Here is a 27,302-nt window from a genome sequence, read left to right on the forward strand (position 1 = left end):
ACCATTGTTTTTCCTATTCAGCAAAGTGCCACCTTTGAGCATGGAAAAAAAGAGCACCACCAGTGAAACTCAGCATCTTTCCACCACAGATCTGAGGCATTTCTTATAAATCAATTTCCACATACTTCAGGTCTAAAACCAAGGCTGAGAGGTGTTAATAATTAAACTTCAATTGAAGTTTATATAAATTAAGCTTTTCTCAAAATAAACTAAATATAAATTTATTTATTTATTTTTTTACTTTTGCAAAAGAAAAGGCAATACAAAGGCAACCATGTTTAATGTAAAATACTATAGACTTTTTAATCTAGAAAATGTCAATGGATCCTAAGGAAATTCGGTATCAGTAATCTTTATTTGGTTTCTTTGGCAATAGAATTAAAGATTCTATTTTTTACTGCTCCACCCCATCATTTATTTTAATATTCATGTGTAAGAACAAGAACTGGAGGAAAGCACAATCTGCTCTGACAACTCAAGGTAAGAATCAACCATGAAGATGCTAATCCAGGTTGAACCACTGACTCTCTGCATTACTACAATCAAATCATTTGAGCATGGCTCTTCTGGCCAGCCCTGTGGCACACCTAGTCAAAAACAATACTGGTAATAAAAATCATATTTCTGTACACAAGTTCTGCTACTTCAAAAGAAATTATGTTACACCAATGTATTTTATAAAATTTACTCAGACTTATTCAATTTAGAATTCATAGGGAGAAAATGCGTGTGCGTATGTCTATACACTGACATGCATCATGACTAACTAAGGCTTTCATTTTACAATTACATGAATGTTTTTTATGCTAAAAGCTTTGAAAAAATATTTTAGATTATGCTAATACCAGAGCTTTTACTCTCTCTTGGGAGAGCTTTACATTGTGAAACTATATAAATCATTGAAAACATATCCTCTTTGAAAACTAGAATGTGCTATAAAGACAATTAGACTATTCTTTATTAATTATTCTTTAATGCAAGCCCTCCTTGATAGCACAAGGACACAAGGAAATGTGACATGAGCAGAAAGAAGGGTAAAGACCACTAGAAAGAGAATAGAAATGTGATGTCTGGGCCCTTTCCTCAGCACAGAGCAAATGTGAAGAGCACAGTCAAAGCTCTTACAATGTGATGCTGGCACTGATTCTGGCTGAGAGAAGAGCAGAAATAACACACTGCTGAAAACTCTAATGGTGTACGTATTTATTCTTACTTCAAGGGGAAGAGAAGCTGGCAGAAAGCAGAGGGAAGGGGTTATATTTTTACACTTTGAAAACCTTGGAAGTGTGGGATACTGAACTGCTAGGGTAAGCAGAAAGGGGTTGTGATCCGCAATAAGAAAATGAGAGAAATGTTGAGCAAAATGTCAAAATGGTATGCAGGATGCCTAAAGCATCAACATGGTGAGAGGAACCATTATCTGATTTAGGGGCTGCAGGAAGGTACTCAGATAAAGTCCTCTTTAGCTGGGAAAATAAAGCCTAAATCCAACTTCTTAGGCTATTAAATCTACAATTTGGTGTTTATAACATACATTAAAATACTTTCCTTGGGAACATCTGGTTAGATAGTTATGGTTTAATATGAAATTGTTATATTTAGATTTGTTAGCAAGATATTGTTTTAAGACCATATTTATAAAAAAATATGTTATTAACTTCTCTCAATAAAGTGTTTCCCAGAATTTTTATAAACTCTGGTTTAAGACTCAAAGCTCTGTTACTCTCTTCTGATCAAGTTATTTTCAGAATTTTGTGTTACTGGGATCTCTCCTGTCTTTCTACCCTCCAAAAGGTAAACTAATGCAGAATGTGTAAACCCTTAGGAATTAATGTAGTTGTCAACATGAAAAGGAATGATAACAAATTATGGATTGGCCACTTCACTTTATTTCTTTTCCATTTCTTTATTAAGTAATTGTTACAGATTGTGATGGGAGTTATACATATATTAAAAAACAAAAACAAAAACAAAAAACTATGTCAAAGTCTCTCAGCCAAAAGCAAGGATTTTTATGCTTGAAGAAGCATGTGACTCATTTAATCTATGTTATCACCCAAAATTCAGGGATAAAGAGTAGCCTTGAGAATGTTTCCTAGAAGAGCCAAGTATGTTTTTAGACCAAAGGCCTTTGTTTTCAATATAACAGTCAAGACCATTTCTTGATGAATTACTCTTTCTAAAGTTTCCATTTTTGAAGGACATAATTTAATTTGGATTTATTTTATATTCCATTTCCCCCACAGCCAGTAAGATTTATCAAGCATCACTTTTACCTTTTCTTATTCAAAGGGAAGAAAAATGTAAACATCAAAGTTAAGTGGGAAAATAAAAATTTGTATAATATTAAAATATTATACATTGCAGCCAAATTATAATGACTAGGAAAAATATTAAAATGTAATTGACTTCATATCAATAATTTTCCAACTGATAGCAATACTAGTGCATGTACCAACATAAAATATAATCACATAAAGAAAAAATAAAAGTGTGGAAGATACACAGATTTCTAGGGCATTTGCTTTTTCCTTGTCTTTGAAACCCTGTGTGATCTTAAACCTTGCGGTATTAGGAACAATGGGAATCAAGCAAAGACTTCTTCTAACCCTCCTTTCTACTTTCCTAACACAAATCTCATGAAACATTGATCTTAAGCTGTTTTTAAAGTTAGAAATACCACCAAGCAAATTCGTTAACCTCTTTATATGATTTTGTATTTTATTAGTCACTAAAGAAACTACATATATCTGAATATTTTACTCAAACATATGTGCAAGGCAACAATGATTTCTGTTTCAGATAATGTCTGGTATAGAAATGGATTCCAGGACTCTTAGCAATCATTCAACCTCCTGAGGGTATGGAGCAAACCTCTACAGTAGGAGGTTAGATTGGAACCAGAAAAGGCCAAGGATAAATGAAGAGAAGGAAGAGATGCACCAGAGATATTGGTGAGAGGAGACTAGGGTATACAGATCTGGAATATGGAACAAACCCAAAGAAATAATTCTTCACTGTTTTCGCTTGTGTAATCTGTTCTAAAAGCCATTTAAGAGAGTAGACCTTAAAAGTCCTCATTAAAAAATTCATTTAGAATAGTGGTCCCCAGCTCCTGGCCCATGGACTGGTACCAGTCCGTGGCCTGTTAGGAACACGGCCACACAGCAGGAGGTGAGTGGTGGGTGAGAGAGCAAAGTTTCATCTGTATTTGCAGCTGCTCCCCAGTGCTAGCATCGCTGCCTCAGCTCCACCTCAGATCATCAGGCATTAGATTTTCATAGGAGCACCGGTACCTGGTGCCAAAAAGATTGGGGACAGCTGATTTAGAAGACAGTAAATTAGACTTGTGCCTAAATCATACACAAATTGGATACTTTGGAGTACGGAAGAAACAGATAAATTATTCACTAATTAGGTCTGTCAACTTTGTCCCTGTAAATGGTGAAAAGGAGATTTTAATCTGGAATTTTAGTGCAATTACATATTCAGCAGTGGCAGTGAAGAGGCTGTTTTTGAGCCTGCATTACTCTGAAGGAGGAATAAAGTGATCTCCTGAAATAAACCAAATTCCAAAGTCATCTAAACAGCACCTTGAGATTTACTATGTTGGGAACATTACAAAATGTACTTTGATAAATAATATAAATGATAGAAATAATAATATGAAAAACAAAAATAATCTAAACAGTGAACTTTTGTTAAGAGTCTTATCTGTGCCCTTATAGAGAGAACACAGGAGATTAGTGAAACAAACATTACCAAATTCAAAACATCTACTGCCCATCAGAATAATCTCTCTATATTAGGTCTACTGCTGTCTTTCATTGTTCTATTTCATGGGTTAAATTCTCTGTTACTTTCTACAGATACCAGACTACAATATTGGTACATATTTTATATGTAACAATTTTATGAAAACAATTTTATATAATAAAGGGGACATGATCTTGAAAATCAAGGAACTAGTACATACAATTTCAGACTCATTTAAGCTGAAAACAAAGAACATTTATTTTGTGATTAAATATTTAATAATGTCTCTACCTTTGTCTGAAACAGAAAAGAAAATAAATTAACATTATCTTCTTTAGCGGCATGTATTTCAATTTATTCTGTTATCCATAGACATATTAAATGTAAATGAAGAGGAGTTATAAATTGCTTTTGTTATTCAATATACATACTTCTAGATAAATATTAGATATATTTTATATAGAGGGAGGTAAGTGAGACTCTTTCTCATGCCTTTTACAAAACATTAAATTCTTAGGAATGAACATATCTGTGCTGCTTTGCCCCAGGATGCAAAAGCATGCTTATCAGACAGGTAAATGGCAAAAAGCTAAATTTGTGATTACAATAGAGACAAAATCTGGATTCCCAAAGATCTCATAAAGAAGTAATGATAAGGCATAGAGAACTGGGCGAAATTTAATAATACAAAGAAAAGCATATAGGTCTTGGAAAATCTTGGCTACAAAGTAGGCCATCTAAAAAAGACTAGCGTTTTAATTGGCTTCACACTCCAGTGTATTAACAGTATGACATGGCTTACCAAAGAGTTAACACAAATAGATGATGTTTATGGAATTAGAGTGTGCAAAGGAAAAACACAAATCTGTTTATACTTTTATTTTGTCAAGAAATGACTAGAATATTCAGTTTAACTTTTGGACCTCCATTATAGGTAATATATTGGTATCTAGAAGGCAGGCAGAGGATGTGCATGATGGAAACAGGACTGAGAATATGGCATTGAGGGTGAGAAAGAAAGCAAGTAGCTGCTTAGCCCGAAAAGAAACCAAATTCAGGAAAACAAGATAGCTGTCCAAGAATGACTCTGTCTCCCTTGATCACCGGCTCCGTCTAATACAAAGTGACCACACACAGTATTCATGTCCTTCAGCGACTGGGCTTCATGCACCCCTCTAGCCACAGTCATCAGCTGTCCACTTTAACTCTAATCTTGCATTAAGGAGCTGCTTCTAGTGTCTTGACAGGCACCATGATGTCTCCATGCCTTTTTGCTACTATTACTTCTAAATTGCCATTTTGCCTCTGCTTTTCTTCTTCATAGGATAACTCTTCTTCATCTTTAAAACTTAGATCAAACTATTTACTCCAGAAAACATTTTTTGATACCCTCCTCTATTTTCTACCTTTCTACCCCATTCGAAATCCCTCCTATGTGATCTTGTAGAATCCTGTGCATGTCCTATGGTATATACTTGGTTAAAATGATCCTTGTATAACTCTGTCTTTTATCAGATGAACTGGTAAGCAGAGATTCTATCTAACTTCTAGTGGCTGTAAACAGATATTTGCTACATTGAGCTGAATGCTCACTGTTGTAAAAGGTAAATGAATTTCTATCAGTTACAAATATATATTGAACTCTTATTGAAACTCAGGTAGTGAAGCAGTGTGTTATCTAATACCGGAAAGACAAAAAGTGATCTGAAACTCTTCTCAATAATAGAACAACTTTTTAATTAACTAGGCCTGGAAGATAATACCTGGTAAAGAAGTTTGTTCTCCATCTTTAAAAGGGCCAGAAATACCATAAAAATTATTTTGTAATTTGGGAGACTATATTAGAGTATTAGGTACTTTCTAAGATTCTTTCCAACATCAATTCTATATTCTCTTCTCTTATACCTCTTCTTGTCACAGGTGACAGAAATAACCCATTTGTATCTTTAAGTAACATATCAATAGCTATGTAGTTCTACATTTAGTTAAAACTAAAGCTACTCAAAGAAAGCTTTTGCTTCAAAGTAGTAGGTTCAGCCAGAAAAAATGGGAGCTAGTGTTTAGCACTTCTAATTTCCTTAATTAATGAAGTAAAAGTATTTCTTGTGCAATCTCTGTGAGTGCACAAGATGCAGGGTGTGTATTTGTCTAAGTGGGTTCTAGTATCAGAAATTACTGAAGAGAAAACAATGAATACTTACAATGTTCTCTTGCATTATCATGAAACAGTGGCCACACTTAAGAACAAATGAAATAAATGGTTGCACTTTGCACTGATACTAAATTGAATAATTGTTAGTATTTAATGACTTGCAAGGAAACAAGAATAAAACTGGCTATTGTTCAACTGAACTACTGATTCAGGATCCAGAGAAGAAAAGGAATCCATTTTAAAATCCTCACAGGCACAGCAATATGCAAGCAATTTGTAGGCAGCAGAGCAGAGTGGTAATAAGCAAGCACTCCATGCCCAGTCTCTCTGGGTTGGGACACAAGTAATCTATAGCTATGTGTCTCTGGGAAACTTATTTAACTTCAGCATGCCTCAGTTCCCATATCTGTAAAATGGAGGTAATAGTACCTACCTAACAGATTTATGAGGAGAATCGAATGAGATGAGGCCTATAAAGCACTAAGACCAGCGTTGTTACATGGTAAGTATTCACAAACACTAGCTGTCATTATTATACCAGCACACATTTTCATACAAAATGGTTCCATAGCTATTGATAAAAAGTAAAATGCTATTACTTTTCGGTTATTTTTTATCTGCAGTGCTAGATTAAAAGTTGTAGAGTCATGACCATTAGAGATACAGTAAACTATATTCCTTCTTATGAAGCTTTTAATTCCTAGGGTAAGGACCTACTACAGCTTTGTCAAGATAATTAAATGAATTAATGATGAAAGAGAACTTAGAATTGTGCTTCCCCTACTTAGGGACTCTCATTATTATCACTCCTTCTATCAAATATGTAAGATAAACATATTTAAGAGTGTACATAAAGTTAATCTCTCCTACATCTGTCAATAACTAAGCTTGAGTTCAATGATGGTTTCTGAAGATCAACTATTTTCAGATAGAGAATATTAGCTAGCAACTTAGAGCTATAGAGAAGAGTGAAAGCCTCAAAGAGTGCATAATCTAAGCCCATTTAGATCTAAGTGAGCTTAGATTATGCACAGGGAACTAGAAAAATGTTAATAAAAATCAGAACAGGCAACTCAGAGAGATGGTGGAATATCCTCCTGAAGAGAGCTGATACATGCTCAGTTGCAGGAGGTGGTCATTCCTTGTACTGACAGAAAAGTTTTAATAGATATGGAAGCCCAAATAATCGCTCCAAAGATGCTTATGTCCTAATACTCAAAACCTGTGAATATGATAGGTTGCATGGTGGATGGGAATTAAAGTTACTAATCAATTGATCTTAAACTAGGGAGATTATCCTGGATTACCAGGTTGGATCAATATAATCACAAGAGTCCTAAAAGAAGGAGGCACAACAGTACCAGAAAGATGGCAGCATGGGAAGCACTCAGCTGGGCATTGCTGGCTTTGAGGATGGAGGAGGGGATAAGAGCCAAGGAACGATGGTAGCCTTGAAGCTGAAAAAGGCAAAGAAATAGATTCTCCTCTAGAGCCTCTTGAAAGAAATTCAGCCCAGCGGACACTGTTATTTTAGCCCAATGAAACTGTCAGACTTCTGACTTCCTGAACTATAAGATAAATTTGTGTTGTATTAAGCCACTAAGTTTGTGGTAATTTGTTACAGTAGTGATAGAAATCCAACACAGCAGGGATCATTTTGCATTGCTTTTAAGTATCTGAAATGCAATTATGCCCCATGTGAGATTTAAAAAATTCTTCCGTTAGTTTAAATGGATTCTTATTCAAATTTGTTTGAAGCACAAAACATTTTATTTAAGCATTTATTAAACAACTATGTTAATTAAAGTACAAATTTAAAGGAAAACATAAAGAGAGACTTTATAAATGGTTCAAAAATCTGACCTACTGAAAAATGAATGGCCAAAGAAGTCAAAGATAGTTTTAGATGAAAAATTCTTTTAATTTTCATTGAAATTCTAAGTTTAATAAAGGCAGATCTATGTCTATCTTGCTCATTTTATCTTGGTATCTGATGACTAGAACTTAAATAATTATAAAACAAATAAATGAATGAATCAATATGGTTTATCAATATGGTTTATCTCTACATATGCTATGAAAGGGGGTTGCTATCAAATGTGGAAGATGTTCAGTGTACATTGTCTTTTATATTTTTTAATGTTTTTTCTTTTGACTAGACTGCAGTTACTACAGAACATTAAATTACATAAAAATACATTATTAAAATTTCCCCTCAAAATAAGCAACACCCTCCTCTTTAAAAAGTTTAGTCAATATTGAATCAATTATTATGCTATAGAGTGAATATTTATGTCCCCCAAAATTCCTGTGTTGAAACATAATCATCAATGTGATATTTGGAGGTGGGGCTTTTGGAAGTAGTTATGTCATAAGAGTGGAGCCCTCATGAATAGGGTTAATGCTCTAAAAAAGAGACCCCACAGAGCACCCTACATGAGTGAAAAGATGGCTAACTGTGAACTAGATAGAAGGCTCTCACCGGTTAGGAAATCTGTCAGCCCCTTGGTCTTGGCCTTAGCCTCCAGAACTGTGAGAAATAAATTTGTGTTGTTCATAAGCCACCTTGTCTAGGGTAATCTATTATAGCAGAACTGCCTAAGATATATATCACAATGAAAACAAATAGTCATCTTTTAATCAAAGTTTTACTAGGCAGCACGCATAAAGATTTTTTCTCACAACTGTTTATAAATATAAACAGGTCGTATGTGCTTTGTTATATTATATTCTGGAGGGCAAGGGTTGTAGCAGGTGAAATCAATCAAAAAATGAAAAATCCATAAAATCTGCCCAGCAGATTCTCGCTTTTTAAGGAAAAAAAGTGTTAAAATTTCCTGGAGCCAGGGAAATACTTGTACATTGAACTAAAGATAAAGATGGAAAAGAAGAAGTAGAGAGAATATACGTATGCTATACTCATCGCAGGGCAATAGAGCAATGGTTTGTTTCATCATCCCCATACTGAGATTTCCCACTAAACCATCAATTGTCTATGCTAGACTCCGCTCCCACAACGAGATCTAATCCAGGAGAGGAAGGAAACTCAATTTCATTGTCCTTGATGATCTCCCTATCAGTAACTAAATTACTGCCCTCGTATCCATACTAGTTCATAAGATCTGTTCCCCATTTGCTTTTACACCTCAACTATGCACTCCACTCGGAGCCCTGCCTCTGCTTCTCCCTAGTCTGAACTCCTCCCAAGCTGTCTGCCACCTAGCTGCTCAGAATCCCTGCCTTGAGCCACATCCCGATGACATTACTTTCACTTGCTCTTTTTTCCTTCAACATTTAGCAGTGAAGGATGAGAATTATACAAGGAAATGCAGGATAATCTGTGAGAGCTAGATGAAATATGTTAGTCCTTGGGGAACTTGAGCTCAGTTGATAGAAACTGAGGTTCTTAGTCTTTCCCCCTGGTTCCGGAAGCTTACCTTCAGCAGAGGCAAACTTGAAGCTATGGGAAGGCAACAGATAGCAAGCAGGGTTTTGTCCAGGTGCACCAGTTGCCACCATGGCCTTAGGCAAAACCATAAAGAAGGCAGAATTTGTCTATGGAATCTTTCAATCTCACCTTTGAATTTCATTTAGTGCTTTTCACTTACTTTCTAATGTCCCTCTGGCTATGCGATAAATATCCACTTAGAACAGATCAGAATCCTCTTCTTTTTCCTTGTATATCAGTTAAAACTCTCTTAAAGAATGACAAATTTTTGGTAAGTCTCAATCAGTTAATATAATTAACACTAAATTGTTCAGTATGTAGAATTCTGCAACATTTGCTTTTAAAAATGTGATTATTCATCTCAGTGATTAATGGAATCTGAAATTAGTAGCCTGCATGAGAGATTATTTTGACCACTGAGACATTTTTCTGTTAGTTTATTTCCCCAAATAAATTATATTGAATGAAACTACTCCATTAGCACCAATCTCTATCATTTTACCTCTGTAAATAACTCTACACTCCACCTAACTATACAACAAACAGTCCTCAGTTTGGGACAGATGTAAATTTAAGTTTGCCACAGATGAAGCATAAATAGATTCTACTAAATGCTTGCTTGGATGATTAAAACACAAGGATATGGAGCTAGGGAGCATAGAAAAATTAACGTAATAGCAATTCGGGTACAAATGCTTATCTTAAGAACTGTGAAGGACTCCTAGTGGGCTAAATCATTTCTGCTTGTGTTAACTAGTTAAATGGTCAGCATATAACTTTTTATGGTCCTTGGCTTCTTTATTTGTCTGATTATTTTATTCTTTATTCCACTGGTCATGGACATTTCCATTAGAAAGTTTTAAGAAAGGGAGAACAGTAAAGATGATTATTTCAGCTGCTTTTTCATATCTCTAGTAAACTGCTTTGGGAAAAAGTTAAAAACTGAATGATTTCGGTGAATTTTAGGAGATTACAATTTATCCATGTCTTATGACAACAGTGATTAAGAATCAGCTGCATTCTGTGCAAATAAACTCTCTCTCTGTGATTGTTTTAAATGAAGACTTCTGAAATCAGCCTGTGGGCTATATGTATACAACTTAGTAACTTATCAGGTAACATGAACAAATAATAGTAATCTTTATATAACTTTGAATTCTGGGCAAGTCTGATCTCAGGCATGAGTTTACTAATATGCTGACTTACTCACTGATATCTGAATTAGATGAACAACCATTATTTATTCTATTGCATCTATTCTCCTTATCTTTTCCTTTTTCCTGACTTTTTCTTATGTTTATATAGTGGTTTGGGACATTTGATGATAGCTTTTCACATACACAGCTACCCTAGTGAGATAGTTAGGAGAGCAATATTTGTTTCAATCACTGTAACATACGATATATATATATCTATCTCCATCAATTGCTGTCTTAATACTATGATTCGTGCTATGTGTTACCTGAACACTAGTTCCCCTAATCTCTGGAACTTCTAATTTGTAGCAGAGATGGATAGGCTATCAGTGGGAAACTATAAAGATTATTTATCTTTCCCTTAGGAAATATTTTATTGCCTATATAATTAGTTTGGCTAAACTCTACAATTACATTCTCTGCTTACAATGTTTAACGATAAACTTCTTCTCACCCACTTTTTTTTAACAAACACTAGAGTTGGAAGATATGTTGGTAAACATAAAATCCAAATTTGTACACCAAGGAAGTATTCCTGTCAGATGGTATATTACTTATCATAGCTGCACAACAAATTAATCCAAACCTTAGCAATGAAAAACAACAAACATTTATTATGTTTCTGAGGTTCAGAAACCTAGGAGCAGCTTAGCTCAAAATCCCTCATGAGGTTGCAGTTAAGATGTCATCCGGGGCTGCAGTCATCTGAAGGCTAGACTGGGACATGAGGATTCACTTCCAAATTCTCTCAGATGGCTCTTGGCAGGGGCTTCAATTCTTCACCACCCAAGTCTCTTATCAGGGCTGCTCAAAATATGGCAGCTGGCCTCCTCCGGAATGAGTGATCCAAGAGAACAAGAAAGATTGACCCCAATAGATGATTCATTGTCTTTTATAGCCTAATCTTAAAAGTGACAAAGTGACAATCACTTCTACCATATTCTGTCAGTCACACATAATTACTAAAATTTGGGACAGGACTACACAAGGATGTGAATTCCAGGAGATGGGGGCTGAAGGTAGCCATCTTGGAGTCTGGCTATCACAGATGTTTGTTCCACTTTTGACAAGATGATTACTACCTCAAATGGCAGTCGGTTCCATATCTGTACAGTTAAAACTGTTAGAGAAGCTCTTCAGAGACAGAACAAAATTTATGTTCAAAAGAGTCGAAGGGCCAGAAAAAGTATAATTCATTTGATAGCTTTTAAACTTTTTAAATTATTAGAATATAAAAGTCTCAGTTTGATTGTTATTTTTGAGACATTTAAAAAGAAATAAACACAGCATTTTCAAATAATTTTATTTATAGTATGGCTAAATAGAAAGTATACTAGCGAAAAAATAGTGAATAAAAAAGAAAGGGTGATATGATCATAGACAGACAGGAGTGAATGCTTATTGACAGAAGCAGGTGCCAGGGTGATTTAGTCTACTACTTTCGTCACTCTGATCACAGTTCACCTTTCCTCCCTCCTGTCTTCACAGTACCAGATTTGCCTTTTACTTTCTAGTTTTACAAGTAAGAGTTGTGTGTTAGAGCTATTCTAATGTCTTGTGACTACAATTACATTTAGGTCATTTGTAATCAAAGTATGGCAGAATTGTTAGCTGTTTGTAAGAGTTTTTGAGATGTTAAATATAAAAACTATTATGTGATAAGGAATCATTATTAAACTTGAAATACTGCATAAATACATATTCTTATTTTAAAGATAGTATGTTTCACATGTCTGCTTTTTGCCTGAAAACAGAAAATAATGGACTAACATCAATATATTTAACACATTTTTAGGTTGTTCCAATGTTAATTTTAAATTATACATATGAGAGGTCCATGAATAATGAGAACAATTATATAAATAATAATTTTAAAAGAGTTCTTTCATTCACTGCTGTGTTTATATATAATTTTTTCCTGTTTAGTGATTGAAGGCAATTGAACAAGGTTTAAAATAGTGCCAAAACACATATATTAGATTGATGAATTATTAAAAATTGACAAATCAGAGCAGTTGTAGCCAATATTAACTGTTATAATATTAGGAAATCTTTTTATAAATCCATTGCTATTTATTGAATTTCTACCAAACTGCAGTAAGATATCATAGTAACTATAAGCAAAAAATACCAGGTTGCCTTTCCACGTGTCTATTTAAATTTCACATGACATTGACTATAATATTCATTCTGAAAGTAGAAATAATTTCCTTTTGGGAAACAAAATAACAATGCCATTTATATTTTAATATATTTTTTTTCATTTTCACCCAGAAATAAAAATCACTGGAAAGGAACATTGCAATAGTCTCTAATTACTGTTACAACTATGAAGGAAAAATGGCAAATAAGTTTCTTATTGACCATCATAAACATTCTACAAACGTATACATTTATTTAGAAAATTCTAGATCTAACCATGAGGACAAGTTAGAAAACGACTCATAAAATCATTTTGTCTTGCACTTCTATTTTAAATTGTTTATAATGTCCTTGTTCTCGCTCTTCTTTAGAAATGGCTTCCCTACTGCAGTTTGTTTCTCTTTAGCAAGTTAATGATTAAAATACAAACTTATGCTATTCGTGATAGAATACTTCACATTTTATAGTAATATAATTTTAATTACTTAGAAGCTCTAAAACTTAGACAACAAAATTTAGTGTTAAAATTTAGTTTCAGACAAAATGGTCAAATTTCCCTTACTAGAGGAACCATATCTCACTCACTGAGAAAATCAGTTCTGCAGATGGGACACACTGCTGCATTGTTCAAAGTATTACTGAGTGACTAATATAAAGCAGATTTATTAACATGTGGCACCTGTCAGGTAGATCATTTTGCAATGGCTTTATTTCATTTTGTCCTCTACAAGGCTGCAGCCTATTTAAAGTAAAATACAAAGCAAAGCTTAATTCTGCTAGTATTGTGGAGATACCCTGCTCTTAGGCAGCAAGCTTTCTCCTACCAGCTCCTTGTGTCAGCGTATATTCCAATATCTCAAATGGCACCATTTTGGAAAATGGAGAAATATAAAACATTTAGTATGGGACAGATCATCTGTTATTTTAAAACTTCAGAAAATATTTTTCGTGATAATAATTAATTTTATGATAAGTTAATATTCCACCAAAAGGGAATATTATGGTGGTTTCATCACAACAAAGTAATAATTTTTAAAGATTTGAAATATGTTTTGCTTAAGAGGAGCTCACTGAACATGAAAGGCATTTAAAAAAATTATACTACGGAAAGGGAATCATTATTTTTCCTCTATAATAAAATAAATATCTTTTAGATTATTGTATGTGGAAAATAGAAACTCCTAACTCTCTCTCCTCCTCCCACTCCAATTAAGCTCCCAAAACCCCCAGCAAGTGTTCTATAGCTATTCCTAATAAATTACGATCGTTTATTCAGTAATTTAATCCTTTTTTGTAAACTTACTTTCAAAAAGTAAAGTTTCAAAAACAATTTTCTGTAGAACTACAGGTTATGTATTTCATGTGGGCATGTCTCTGATGCTGTTCTCAGATGTTGACTTATACTTTAAATAGTTTTCATGTTGAATAATATTCCATATTCACCATGTCCTGTATTGGTTGATCTAATCACTCTCACATTTATGAAGTAACAGTTTTCATAAGAGAATTTTCCTTTCCCTGTGGATTATTATCTAAAGCACAGACCCAGGATTTTAGAGACAGCTTTCCTCCTGACTCATTCCAGACAGTAGAAAGACTAACTGACACAAAATTTCATCTACAAACTGAGGATGTTCCTGATTTAGAAAATGATCTGAGATATTGGGGGTACAGGAATAATTTTATTCATTTGGAAGAGAGCTTTTCCAAACTGACAGAACATTAGAATCATTGGGGAACATTTTACAAAGAGCTTGAGCCCAAACCAATGCTGAGAGAGTCAATTCAACTGGTATGGGGTGAGGTTCAAAGACCATTATTTTCAAGCTTTCCAGGTGTTTCTAATATGCAACCATGGCTGCAAACCTCTAGTTGGAACAACATTTAGAAAGACTTTACCATGATGATCTTGCCTTTTATAATATGACACGATTTCACATTTATGAATTGACAGGAAATAAGACAATCTTAGAGAAACATAATTTGTTTGCTATCCTATGGAAACAATTATTATGAATAAAGTAATTCTCCAGATAATACAAATTTATTAGTCTATTAGTGCTGAGATAGTAAATATTTAACAATTTTTTTTGTTGGAAATGTTTCTAATAAATATTACATACTACCTTGCCCTAAAGAAAATATACTAAACATACTTTAATCTTTTCTCAACAGTTTTATATCATTATCGTAGATATCTGTGCTTGTATTATCTTTGTATTTCAATATTTAGGTAACCTCACTAAATGAACTCAAAGTTTGAAAGTTTTGAGGGTAATGATTCTTTTCATCTCTAGTTTCAATTATTATTTTGTAGTATTTTTAAATGTCTGATCTCACTCACCCATTTCCCTTTGCCTTTGCCCTTCCTACTTCTAATCTGATGATGCCAATATTGATTATGCTGAAATGACTTAATACAACTTGAGAAGACCTTAAAGCTTGAGAGATCAGGTAATCGTGCTTATTAAATCAAGTCTCTTCGATGGTGCATAAAATCCACGGTCTGTGGGCTCTGTTGTGAGAATACAAGGATGTCCCACAGAGGAAAGCATATAAACACTGTGACCGATGTTCCCTTGCAATTCTTTAACAATTTTTTCCCTTTCATAACTGTATTCAGGGAAATTTATGTTGACTGAAGTTTGACTTCTAGATAAATAGGATACTCAAATTAAAAATCTAGATTATTTAGAAAAAAAAAAGTCTTGATCTGCATGAGAAATGGCTGGAAGTTTCAAATAGTGAGATGTTCCCAAATATGAATATGGAGTTCTTGAATATGAGCTAAAGTGCTGCTATCCGTCCTGAATGCACCCAAACCCTAAGAATAGCTCTGCCTGATAAAGGGGCCAAGAGATCACCTAGTATGTAATCCGGTTGATTGCCATGATCCGAGTAAAACAGCTAGAAATGTAAAGACAGAAAATACATCCAGAGATGACATTTCATCAAGTATAGTAATTCAACAACTCTTCCAAGTAGAGTTTCCAGAATTAGTGAGAAAAATAACATTAGATGCAATTACTAAATTTATAGCCCATGTGTACCTCAGCATATGATGCTGGCATTCCGTGTGCTATAATTTCTAATTATGATTTTACCCCATATCAAGTTACATAATTTGTAATTTAGAAAAGCCCAGAGGTAGCAGATTGGATTGCACAAAACATTTATCATTAACACCTAGCTTTAACCCCCAGACATTGGGGTAAATGAGCAATAACTGTGCTAAAAGATCAATCAAATGACCTTATGCAAAGAAAATAATATATATGAATTTCTTGAAAATATATGCAATTTATGGTTTCTTGTTTTTTTACATGTTCAGTTCATGATCTTTGGGGAGTGTATTCTAAGTTTATGAAGGTAGAATAATATTAAGGTGACTAGTATTAATAGCATTAAATGGCATTGAAAGCATTAAAATATATAAGAAATGTATATTTTTCTTACTTCTTAGAATTGCTTGATTCTTTGCCTACTTGCCATTGAAACTGCTTCTGAAAAATTCTCACTTATAAACTTATATAGGATTTCCTCATCTGTAACCTTTTAGAAGAATCTTTTAAAAAGTCACAAAATAAGGTATGGTGTGATTTCAGTTTATTCTATCTTTTCGTATGATTTGGGTTACAGCTAGTAGAGATTTTTTACATATGAAATATATGTGTAATATGAGATGAATATATATCCTCAAAAAATAGTATCCCTGAGGCCAACTCCCTGTAAAACATGCTGAGCGACCTAACACTCATAGGCTGTGTCATCATTATATGCCCTGTGATGTCATTTCAGCTACAAAACACCTAAAAATGTTAAGCTAGCAAATATCAATCATACTTAGTCTCTTGGCCCCCAAGCTGAGTAATTCAAGCCTATGCTTCTGCTGTCAGCAGGCCAAGGTGGGATTAGATTCTGTGACAGAGTTGGTCTTCTTTGCAACACCAAATGAGATAAAAAGACATGGAGGGTTGAATTATGTCCCTTACCCCCACCAAAAGATATGGTGAAATCTTAACTCCTGGTGTCTATTAATGTGACCTTATTTACAAACTGAGTCTTTGTAGATGTAATTAGTTATGATGAGATCATATTGAATTAGGGTAGCAACTAAATCTAGTGACTGATGTCCTTATAAGAAGAGAGGATACCCAGAGGTATGCACAGAGAAGAAGGCCATATGAAGACAAGGCAGAGACTGTAGCTACCAGAGGAGAAACTGTAAAAATTGTCAGGAGCCACCAGATGCTAGGAAGAGTAAAGGAAGCCTTCAGAGAGATAGTGGTCTTGCAACACCTTGATTTTGGACTTCTAGCCTCTGGAATTGTGAAAGAATAAATTTTTGTTGTTTCAAGTCCCCCAGTTTGTGGTAATTTGTTACGGTAGCCCTAAGAAACTAATATGACATTGAAACAAAAATGTTTTTTTTCTAATAAGTTTGAGAGTGCAGAAGAAAAGCAGTCACTTGTTAACATCCCATCATGTTGGAAAATGACTTTGTCTTTTAAACCAACTGTCCCCAGCTTTTCCCCTCTTGCCTCCCCAGCTCCCACGGTCTGTTTCTCGTGTTCACTTTTCCTGGTCTTGTCTGAATCAAAAAATCCCTCCAACGCTTCACCCAGGACCATCAGTTATAACCTGACTTATGTTCAAAAGCACAGTACTACAATCATGTTTGCATGCTATTGAAGCAATTTATGGCATCTTTTCCCCCACATACACAAAAAAATCCTTTACTGATAATAAAATTAGTGTAAATCTGATCACAGTTTCCACATTTTGCAATTTTTAATAAATATAAGTGCTGCCAATAAACATTTTTAGTTTATTTTAGACTTTTTTGCAGGAAAAGACTGTCCACCATTATTGAATGGAACAAAAACTTTTCTTCAAGACATGCCTGATCTCAGAGGAGTGTCTTCTGAAACAATAAATCTCTTATAGAGTACTTCTTTTTCGTTACAAACGCATTTATGCCAACAGCTATTAAAAACATATCCCATCAGAAAAAATTCAAAAGAGGCTTATGGAAAACACTCACATACTTATACAGTGAATGAGACTGACCTAGCATTACTCAGCTGGTCAACAGCATTGCTCTTTCCTGGTGATTCACTGCAGGAAATGTCTTCTGCAAGATCACGTGGCCCTGACTGATCTCAGGAAGCCAGGCATTTGCTAGCCGTATACAGATAACTGACAATTATACTGGACTGATGGAGATTTTAAGACCCTCTCCTCCTTCTTTCTCCATCTTCTGATTGATATTGTCCCTTTACTCCATTCTTTAGATTCTAGTTTAAAGAATAAAACTCAGATACATCAATTGTATCAGTAGCCTCCAAGATAACATTAAAAAAGAGAAGATATGTTATTTGGCTAAACTAAGATTTGTAGTTATTCACTGGATTCCATTTATCTATGCTAATCTTTTATGTAATCACTTAAAAAAACAGCTTTCTTAAGAAATAATTCATATATTATGCAATTCACCTACTGACATTATATACAATTAAATGGTTTTTAGCATATTTAAAGATATGTGCATCTGTCACTACTGTCAATTTTAGAACATTTTTATCATTTCTAAAAGAAACCCTATACCCTTTAGCTCTCACCTCCCCACCCAATCCTCCTGTCATCTCTGTGCCTTCTAGTCCTCAGCAACCACTAATTCTGGATATTTTATATGAATGGAATCATGAAAAATGTGGCCTTTTTTAGTCTGGCTTATTGCATTTAGCATAATGTTTACGAGGTCCATCCATGTTCTAGCATGTAGCCATACTTCATTCCTTTTTATGGCTACATAATATTCCATTCTATGAATATATACCACATTTTTCTTTATCCATTTGTCACCTGACAGACACTTAAGTTGTTCCCATCTTTTGGCTATTAGGAAGAATGCTGCTATAAATATAAGTGTACAAGTTTTGTGTGGACATATGTTTTCATTTCTCTTAAGTATATAAATAGGAGTGAGATTGCTGGGTCTTACAGTAACACCACGTTTAATCATTTGAAGAACTATCAAACTAGTTTCCAAAGCAGCTACACCGTTTTAAATTCCCACCAGCAGTTTATGAGAGTTTAGGTTTCTCCAGATCCTAGCTAACATTTGTTATTATCTGATTTGTTATTTACCTGACAGCCTAGTAAATGGGAAGTAGTATCTCTTTGTGCTTTTGATTTGCATTTACCTGATGACTGATGATATAAACATCTTTTCATGTGTTTATTGGCCATTTGCATATCTGCCTTGGAGACATACTTTGCCAAATTTCAGTTGGGTAGTCTTTTTATTATTAAGTTGTATGAGTTCTTTATATATTCTAGATACAAGTCCCTTCCCAGATATATGACTTGCAAATATTTTTTCCCACTCTGGGGTGTCTTTTCACTTAATTTATGGTACCCAGAATCCTTTGCCAAATCCAATGTTATGAAGATTTGCTCCTAAGTTTTCCTTTAAAATTTTCATAGTTTTAGTTCTTCTATTTAGGACTGTGATCTATTTTGAGTTAATAATATAGATGGTGTAAAATAAGGGTTCTACCTCATCCAATTTTTTTATGTACAATTGTTCATAATATGCTCTTATAATGCTTTTGTTTTTGTAAAGCTAGCACTTAACATCTACTTTCATTTCTGATCTTATTAATTTGAGTCACCTCATCTATGGCCATGGTACGCTGAACAAGCCTGATCCTGTCTGATCTTGGAAGCTAAGCAGGGTCAGGCCTAGTTAGTACTTGGATGGGAGACCACCTAGGAAGACCAGGTGCTGTAGGCATAAAAATAAATAAAAAATAAGGATTGTAAAGGTCCTTGCAATCTGTGAGGTCAACCAAGGGTTGCCTCGCATTAAAAAAAATTTTTTTTTTTTTAATTTGAGTTGCCTCTCTTTTTTTCTTGGTCAGTCTAGGTACAGGTTTGTCAATTTTGTTCATCTTTCAAACAACCAGCTTTTAGTTTTATTGATTTTTCTCTATCATTCTTCTATTCTCTATGTCATCAATTTCTATTTGAATCTATTATTTCCTTCGTTTTGCTTTAGATTTAGTTTGCTCTTTATTTCGCAGTGTCTTAAAGGAAAAGGTTAAGTATTAATCTAAACTCTGTCTTCTTTCTTAAATTTTCCTCTAAGCAATGCTTTACCTGCATTCCATCAATTTTAGTGTGTTGTGTCTGCATTTTCATTCATCTCAAAATATTTTCTGATTTTCTTTGATATTTCTTCATTGGTCCCAAGTTATCTAGGAGTGTGTTGAGAAATTTCCATATACTTGTGAGTTTCCCAAATCTTTAACTGCTATTGATTTCAAATTTTATTCCATTACAATCAGAACATACGTTGTATTATTTCTAACCTTTTACAATTATTGAGACCTAGCTTATGGTCTATCTTGGAAAATGTTCCATTTGTCTATCACTTTGAATAGTCAAAAATTTACTCAACATCTTTTGTATAAATTAAAACATACGTAATTTAAAACAGATTTTCCATTGGAATATGATTTGAATCGGAGATTTCTCAGGCTGTGTTTACTCAAATGTAAAGAAAACTTTATAAGGTTCATGTAGATAATGACACACACCCATGCAGGCCTCCTTCAATTTAAGTCATTGTAGAAACTGGCATTTGTTGCAATTCAGCAAAGCCGTAATTCTGATAGCTATGAATGAGGAAATCTCAACTATAATTGAGCATTTAATCACAGAGTTCTCTGGGCATACCAAGTAAAAGTGATAAGATAAAACTGGTTCTTAGCCATGAATATTCCAAGATAAAATAGACTTCATTGATCATTTAAGATGAACACATAGGTATGCTGTAACTAAATAATACTTCTGAAATTTAAGAAAATATTCTTCCCAAGAATTTGCCTGAAATAGGACTGACTTCTAATCCGGAAATATATAATAATCTTATTTCTATCTGGTAGCAAATTATAATCAATATTATAAATGGTGGTTAGTAATAATGTGACAATATCCAAGACATCTTAAAGTCTTGTGCTTTTCATTACTTTCATTAATGTAGCTGGTCCCCATTATTTCTTCAATGTCTTCAACCACTACTCTACACTTGTTCACTCCACTCCAGCCACACTGGCCACTTTGCTATTTCAGGAGCTCTTCCACTTTTGCATTGGGTGTTCCCTCTCCCAGGAATACTCAGATATCCACATGCTGAATTTCCTCACTTCCTTCAAGCTTTTGCTCAAATGTCATCTTTTCAAAGAGGTATGTCTGTATTAAAAATCATATTTGAAATTTTAACCTGTCCCCATATGTTTCCTTGTCCCTGGCACTCCTAATTGCCTTACTTGCATAAAATTTTCTATATTGCATTGCATTTATAATTGTCTAACAGGTTGCATAATTTACTTGTTTATTATTTGCATTTTTGGTTCTCCTATCCTTGCTAGAATGTGCACCTAAGGAAGAAGGGACTTTAGTTTTTTTTTTTTTTCCTTGAAAATCATAAGCGCCCAGGACAGAACTTGGCTCATTTTCAAAAGACTTACTCACTGAGCACTTACTATGTGCTGACCATTTTGCAAACCACATTACTACACTGTGTGTAAAAATGTATGTGTTCCCTATTTTTATAGAGTTTATTTTTGAGTGAGGGAGATTGACATTAATCAACATTCACCATTAGCAGATTGTAACATGACAATCATATGTATTCTGAAGGAAATATTACAAAGGAATAACTTCTATATTTGGAGGTTGAGCACACTGGTTAAGAAAGCTTTTGCTCAAATATCAAAAAAGAATTCTTGAACTGATATGTGAAATATAAGCAGAAGTTAACCAGACAAAAAGAGACCTTCCAAGGAATGAGCACATGCAAATGTCCTATAGGCAGCAAAAACAAAAAGAGAGAGAGAAGTACCTGGGGCAGCAGGAAGATAAGACGGATGTGGTCAGACAAGCCCTTGTGGGCTATGTGATGACTTCGGTTGTTTTTCAAGATAAATGGAAAATCACTGACATTTGGGGTTTTTGGGGTTTGGGCGGGGGGGGGGATGGGGAGGGGGGAGGCATGAGTGATATGATCATAATTATGCAATGGTAAGATTACTTTGGCCACAGTCTGAGAGGATTTATGAGCTCTTTTGATTATTTGGGATGTTTTCAGTTTCTATTTAAAGACAATAAGTTAATGTATTTTCCCATTGTTAGGAGTATCTCATGGTAAAAATATATATCGTATAGCAGCGGACCCCACCTTTTTCGGCACCAGGGACTGGTGCTCCTATTAGAATCTAATGCCTGATGATCTGAGGTGGAGCTGAGGTGGCGATGCTAGCGCTGGAGAGTGGCTGCAAATACAGATGAAACTTTGCTAGCTCATCCACCTTTCACCTTCTGCTGTGAGGCCCAATTCCTAACAGGCCACAGACTGGTACCAGTCCACAGCCCAGGGGGTTGGAGACCTCTATCTTATAGCATGAGTCTACCAATAGGTAATTTTCAAATTCTAATTTTTAAAATAAGGTCAGAGAAACTCAAGTAATAAATAGCTGGAACTCTAAATTCTATATGACAATTTTAACCTATAAGAAAGGCTTAAATAAGAAATAGTTTTTATGTTTCTGATTATATATATATATATGTATATATATATATTATTGATATGTATATGTGTGTATATATATAATTTAAAGGAATGTATATTTTAAATTATTTGTTAAATATACATGAGCATGGGTTCCTGACTCATTACATATGTCAGTTGATTGTTAGACATTAATGAGATTAATGAGACTTTAATTAGACTAATATTTTCTAACCCATAAATAAATTTTCTTAGTAACTTTACTTTATGCTGATATTTAAAAGAAGGAAAATTTGAATAAAATGTCACCAGAATAGTAGTATTTTTTTTTTTCCTTTTCTCAGTCTAAGGGTTTTGATCATATTCCTGTATATATAGGTCATATAGAGGACTATAAAAAATAGGCATGCTCTGACTGGAGATTGTGTGCAATAGAGGTCTTTATGATCCAATAAATGCTACAAGCTTCCATCAGAAAGAATCTTAATAAATACATGGAATTATACAATTTTATTTAACTTAAACTTGCCTACAAAATTCTTAAATTTTTATTTATAACCCAATTTCACAAGTGGAAAATGTGTTTGTGTATGTGATTGTGTGTGTGTTTAAGCCAGTGCGCACTATTTAACTGTAATCCCAATTCTGACAATTTGAGGATGTCATGGTTAATTTGAACCCAAGGTGTGTTTGTATTCAGAAAGTAAGAATAGTTTGTATGGGTTTTATGTGGGGGAAGATGTACATCATGCTTCCATGAAGGATGTTTAGTAGATTAGTATATGAACGACAGACTATTTTTTGCATCTTAAAGAAAATCTTTCCAGAACTAACTTTGTATAAATAACTATTTTGTAATTGCATTGCTATAACTATCTTTTTAGGGCTATTTAATGCTACGTATTTTTGGTGGATTGTTATAACCATAACCGACAGTTTCCAGAGATACTATTGTGATAGAACTCAGCAGGAGTAGCACAAAGCTATCTTCCATTTTCACTTTATGTGTTTTGGTTGTCTGAATTTTTTTTTCTCTCAAATAGCAATAATATTAGCATTAAATTATATTCTTTGTGGAGTTTCAGTCATGGAAATATGTCTGCTCTTACTCTACACCCACTCCTCTAAAAGCCTTTTTCCCCACATTCCTTACAAACCTGCTATTGATCAGTCCTTTAGTTAATGGACCTAATTAGTGGGAGAAAGTTGTGGATATTTTGGACTCTTGAACATGTTCAAATTTTTAGAGGAGAAAAAAAGCCCACCCTTACCTTTGGTTCTTTATTATTCTTTAGTTGTTTAGAATTTGGTAATAACAATCTCATTGCAAATCTATAGTTTTTAAAATATAGCATGCTATATAAGTTAACTATGTACATGAGAGGCTTATTTTTCATTGACATAGTACTTACATTATCATAATGATAATGTGAAAAAGTGCTGTAGTCCTCTGAAGCAATTGACAGTAAGAAAAACCTTTCATTGACTCGTCCTCAAAAAAACAAAAAAATTTTTCTTAACCTTGGATATAGTTGTAAACACTAATCTACTTTATCCGTTTGCTGGCTCGAGCAGGCTAGAATTCAACTGGAAGCAGTCATTTGTGAAGGCAATGATGGGGTGGGCGGTGGTGATGTGGGTCATGGTGATGTCAGCAATAATAACGTGAGGGATAAACACCGAGGTAGGAAACGGCAGACCTAGATTTAAGTCCTTAATGCTATTTTTTAGTTAGCTGTGTAATTATACTTAGGCCACTTAAATATTCTGTTTCCTGTTCCATGAAATAAGAATAATAACACTTCACAGAGTAATCTTAGTAACATTTGTGAAAATATATTATGGAATGGAAAATCTTAAATATTCATAAGGTTTATTTTTTGACATTAGACTAAGAACATGAGTAGCACTGGCATTTACTAATTTCTTTTTGGACAAGATCCCTTGTCTTTAGCATTTTAGATGCTCCAAGTAATATGTGTGTGTATGTGTGTGTTTATATGGTGATTATACATATTTATGTTTATTCTTTCCCAGCTTTGTTGAGATTTAATTGACATATAACATGTATGTTTAAAGGTGTACAAGGTTATGATTTGATATACGTATATATTGAAAAATGTCTATCATAATAGGTTACTTGACACAAGAAGCTGTGAGTATTTAAATTTAAGGTAATAGTCAAAGGTCCTTCTTAATTAAAAAAGACTAAATTTGGGTTTTAAAACTAAAACACTGATTGAATCTTAGTCCTAGGAGTGAAGTGCACAATGGGTAAAATTCAGATATATCTGTAGGTAAACAAATTATCTGATCTCCCTGTATTTCAACAAACACTTGAGTGCCTATATCTTTAATTAAAAATGATTTGAATATGTTTGAAATTCTAAATATTATTAAGAGAACTCTAAAAGTTTGCCCGTTTTTCTTAACCAAATATTTCTTGTAAAGTAGATAAACCTTATTGTTTTATATCAAATTCACTAACATTAACAAATAATTTTTCAACAGTTTGAAGATTGATAAAATGTAAGCATATATTGTGGTTCTCACTAATCTTATATGCTTCATTAACCATGCCAGACAATTTTATTGATGTTATTTCATCCAACTATCATGAAAATTATCAAGGTATACTTGTGACTATTTTTAACCAAAAATTTGATTCATTCACAGAAAAGTCATTATATCATAGTTTGCCCAATTTCTTTTCAATTATAATGAATGAAAAATAAGTTGTCATATTAAGCTTCTTATTTTCTTGCAATATTGCTAAAATTTTTTCTGACTTTTACATTTTTTAATTAATTTTATCAAATATGGCACACTGGTTTTTGTTTTGAGCTCGCTTCTTAATTTCTCTAGGCTTATACACACATGCATACACAATCCATATAAACAAACAAACAAACATATAGATATATACATACCAGTAAAGAAAAATAATATAAATATACATATAAATAACTATACACACTTCCTATTTTTATGATTCTTTATATCACTGAGATATTTTTGAGTAAAACTCTTATAAGAAAAATAGTCTACTTAATGAACTCTAAAATTCATTCTACTTTGTTATGAGTACTTGTGTCACTAAGAATTGTCTAAAACTTTTTATTAATAATCTATTTCATCAGTATTCCTAATTGCTGTAAATATCTATAATAACATTTTTGATAAAAGAGTAAATATGATAGAATTTTCTAGTGGTGAAACAAAATGATTTTTTGAATAGAGTTGGTACATATAAGGTACCTGATGATAACATATATTCTAATAAATTAGTCCTATGCAACAATGAAAGTAGTGTGTACATAACCATAAATTAATTTTAATGAAACTCATCAATTTTCAACTCAAGCAAAGCGATATGTCTGACATATGTTTAGTATTGCCAGCATTTCAGAAAACAGTAAAATGCCTTAGTCTTAGAAAGAGAAGTTTGCCACGAAAGGAGTTAATGCCATAGTTAAAGCATTAACAAATCATTAACTATATTTGTTAAGGAAGCAAAGCCCACTAAATTTATGGACTTAAAAAGTAGATGTAATGTTTTCTATGGTCATATAACGGGTTAGCTTTGAAAACAAAGAGCACATTTTCCAATTAGGCCATAGCTGCACACCTTCAACTTAAAGTTACATTGTATGGAATATGGATGTCATCATAACAAATAATTACATGAACTATGTTATACATCACTGTACACTATGATAAACTGTCTGGAATGCTTTGTCTCAGTCACATTATTTAAAAATACTTAGTTTCAAAAATATTAATGAATTTGTTTACAGTGCCAATCTTAACCACAGGATGGGGAAAATTTGTTTTGACATTGGGTCATATGAAAAACAACAAAACAAATGGAACAAGTGATAGGAAGTGACACTGTGGGCTCAGTATCGGTGTGCTGTATATATGGTTGTCAAAATAAGCTAATATAATGTTAGGTTGCAGAACTGAAGTGGTAAACACAATAAAAAAAAGTGATCATCTCATTTGACTCAGCATAAATTAGACCCCATCTGATATACTATGAATTCTGGGAGTCACTTTTCAAAAGGAACATTGATGAATTCAAGTGCTTTCTAAATAAAATACTCCTAAAACCTTGCAATATGAGTGATAGTCAAAGAAAGTGAGAATGTTTAATATGTAAAATGGGGTAGTCAGGCAAATATTTGTGTCTTTAAATATCTTAAGTGATATTATGTAGCAAAGTCTTAGATTTTGGTTTCTAAACCAATATTACCACATAAATATATTATTTACTACTTATGGATAAGGGGTCCTGCAAAATAAATATAAAAATAAAAACAATAACTGACAGGGATGTCAACTCTGGGGAAAATAATGTCATGATGTTTCACTCTACATATCCTTTTCTTCACAAAACCTTGCCTGCAACTTTAAATGGCAGAGTATGAAGAGTGTCATCATCAGTAGAGTTTGTAAAGTAAATTTTAGAAAGATAAAGTAGTTTGGTAAAAAATATTTTGAAAAATACTAAATGTGATAATGAAGACATAATTAGTAAATAGACTTTGCCTAGAAGTCATCCACAAACTTCCACAATTTCATTCAATGATATTAATACAGAATTTTAAAAGTACTATTTGTAATCAAACTGTTTATAAGTTTAATTTAAAACAGAATATAGTTATATTCAAACTGCAGAATAAATATGCTTTTGTCTGATTCCAGAAAGCTGGGACCCAAAGTCTCTCATAGGCAAACAGAATTAAATATGTAAAGGTCAGGGCTAAATGTGGGAAGAAATATTGTTGATCTTGGAGCAAAGGAAACATGTAAGAAAACATAGATGGTGGATTCGATCCGATGGTATTTGACTGATGGTAAAATTATCCTACTCAGAGAAAGGAATATGGTCAAAATCAGTTTGAAAAACTGATCCTTTGAAAATGATGCTTTGGCAAACTCAGAACACAATAATTATATCTTTTACCAAGGGACACTTCAAGATACAGAGTCTGGACAAAAATGCTGATCCAAAAAAAAAAAAAAAAA

At 33.4% G+C, this 27,302-nt stretch overlaps 1 protein-coding gene and 1 pseudogene across 17 annotated transcripts in view; one reads left to right on the forward strand and one right to left on the reverse strand.

Annotated features, from left to right (window-relative positions):
• The window catches only part of DLGAP1 (DLG associated protein 1), a 798,454-nt gene that overhangs the window by 606,616 nt on the left and 164,536 nt on the right, over positions 1 to 27,302 (reverse strand). The window lies entirely within an intron of this gene.
• LOC112469408 lies at positions 19,375 to 19,493 on the forward strand (annotated as a pseudogene).

This window comes from Pteropus alecto, unplaced genomic scaffold, assembly GCF_000325575.1.
Source record: "Pteropus alecto unplaced genomic scaffold, ASM32557v1 scaffold146, whole genome shotgun sequence".
NCBI lineage: Eukaryota > Metazoa > Chordata > Mammalia > Chiroptera > Pteropodidae > Pteropus > Pteropus alecto.